The sequence below is a fragment of the Lathyrus oleraceus genome, chromosome 7 (genome assembly GCF_024323335.1).
Source record: "Lathyrus oleraceus cultivar Zhongwan6 chromosome 7, CAAS_Psat_ZW6_1.0, whole genome shotgun sequence".
NCBI classification, from domain to species: domain Eukaryota; kingdom Viridiplantae; phylum Streptophyta; class Magnoliopsida; order Fabales; family Fabaceae; genus Lathyrus; species Lathyrus oleraceus.
Window position 1 is genome coordinate 176,811,884 of NC_066585.1, and position 2,498 is coordinate 176,814,381.

Here is a 2,498-nt window from a genome sequence, read left to right on the forward strand (position 1 = left end):
GTCTTCTTTGATGTCCATGACGACAAAATCAGTAGGGATAAATAGTTGACCTATCCTAACAGGAACATCTTCTAAAATGCCTATCGGATATTTGACAGATCTATCGGCTAACTGAAGTGACATCTTAGTGGGTTGTAATTCTCCTAAATTTAATCTCTCACAAACTGCTAGAGGCATTAAGCTCACACTAGCTCCTAAGTCTAGAAAAGCTTTTTCGATGACATGATTACCCAAAAGACAAGGAATGGAGAAATTTCCAGGATCTTTATCTTTCTTTGCTAATTTATCCTCGGAAATTGCATTACATTCCAAAGGCTTCGGATTGTCAAGTCTACGTTTGTTGGTAGGGATGTCTTTCAGAAACTTTGCATTAGAAGGTATTTGGGTGATGGCTTCTGTGAAAGGGATTTCTACATGAAGTTTTTCTATAACTTTAATAAATTTTTGATACTGTTTATTGATCTGGGTTTGTTTGAGTCTTTGGGGATATGGTATAGGTGGTTTATATGGCGGGGGCGGTACGTAAATTTTATCTTTAGGTTCTTCTCCTTTATCTCGACCTTCCTGGTTTTCAGATTCCTCTGGTTCCTTTACTTCGTCCGGGGGTTTGGTACATTCCTTAGAAGTTTCGGGTTCACTCAATCTTGGGTTTGGTGGCTCATCATAAGCGTTCCCACTTCTTAGGGTAATGGCATTGGCTTGTCCTCTCGGATTTTGTTGAGGTTGTCCAGGGAATTGTCCTCCAGGTGTAGTCTGAGGGGCTTGGTTTAAAGCTACCTGAGAGATCTGGGTTTCAAGCATCTTGGTATGAGTAACTATTTGGTCAACCTTGGTTCCTAACTGAGTAATCAATTCGTTAACATGAATGTTTTGGTTCATGAACTCCTTGTTTTATTGGGTTTGAGCGGTGATAAAATTTTCCATAATTTTCTCAAGGCTCGGCTTTGGTGGTACAAATTGCATAGGTTGATTTGATCTAGGGGCTTGATAACTAGGTCTCGGAGGTGCATTATTTTGAATAAGGTTATTGTTTTTATAGGAGAAGTTAGGGTGATTCTTCCATCCAGGGTTATAGGTATTTGAATATGGGTTCCCTTGGGTGTAATTCACTTGCTCGGAGTGGGTTTCGTTCAATAGACTGCATTCTGCGGATTGGTGTCCTTGGGTTCCACATATCTCACAATCCGACGAAACTGCGGCTACAGTATTCGGGTTCGTGTACATATGCTCGACTTTAAGGGCTAATGCGTCCATTTTAGCCTGCATCATGTCTATAGAGCTTAGTTCATGCACTCCTCCTTGGGCTTCCTTCTTCTCTAATGTCGCTCGTTCGACTCCCCATGATTGATGGTTTTGAACCATATATTCGATGAGGGCACTAGCTTCAGGATAAGGTTTGTTCATCAGAGCATCGCCTGCGGCAGCGTCGATGGTCATCTTTGTGTTGTAATGAAGTCCATTATAGAAGGTTTGAATGATTAACCAATTTTCTAAACCATGATGTGGGCATGCTCGTAACAACTCTTTATATCTCTCCCAAGCTTCGAACAACGATTCTCCATGGTTTTGGGTAAATCTAGTTATATGGTTTCGAAGAACGGCGGTCTTACTCGGGGGAAAATATCTAGCAAGAAAAACTCTTCTAAGGTTATCCCAAGTCGTAATGGAATTGGGTGGAAGGGAATCTAACCATGATAGAGCTTTATCTCTGAGGGAAAAAGGGAATAATCTTAAACGTATTGCCTCAGGAGAAGCTCCATTGGTCTTAAAAGTATCTGCTAATTGAAGAAATATTTTTAAATGTTGGTTTGGGTTCTCGGTAGCGAGACCCGCGAATTGTCTCTGTTGCACTAGTTGCAACAGGGATGGTTTAAGTTCAAAATTATTGGCTGGGATGATTGGGTTTACTATACTAGAACTAGGTTCTTCGTTAGATGGTTGAGCGAAATCTTTAAGAGGTCTTTGGTTTTGATCTTCGGCCATAGCTCTCTTAATTCTATGAAAGAATAAACGTGCGCGAGTGTAATGTTCAGGTTCCGCCAGAGGGTTTACTAAACTTAAACTTCCGGTGCTACGAGTCCTTCGCATCGACCGGTGGGAAATAACCTAAGTCTAAACGATATAACAACAGGAAAATGAAATTTGACGAAATTGGTCCCCGGCAACGGCGCCAAAAACTTGATGCGTTGGAAAACTTGATGTTCGCAAGTATACGAACGCGTCAGAGTAATATAAAAGATTATCGAACCACAGAGACCAAGTGTCAATCTATCGTTATCTGTTGTTATGGTGTTTATCAAAGGCAATCAAAATAGGTGTTTTTGTAGTGTGCAATTGAAAAATAAAGTACTGAAATAAAATATAATTAATAAAGACAGGGTTGAATGTAATTCACGTAATCAATTGATAATCCAAGTACCTGCTAATAGAACTACTTATGGGCAACTACTTTGAAAAGAACTAATTTAACAGGAACTGTCGCTTTCGCGTATTCAGAA

At 40.1% G+C, this 2,498-nt stretch overlaps 1 non-coding gene across 1 annotated transcript; it reads left to right on the top strand.

The window, feature by feature from the left end:
* The first annotated feature begins 1,492 nt into the window (after positions 1-1,492).
* LOC127109868 (small nucleolar RNA R71) lies at positions 1,493-1,599 on the top strand. The gene has a single exon (XR_007797116.1). It is a non-coding gene; the product is annotated as a small nucleolar RNA R71 (small nucleolar RNA).
* Positions 1,600-2,498: the final 899 nt, after the last annotated feature.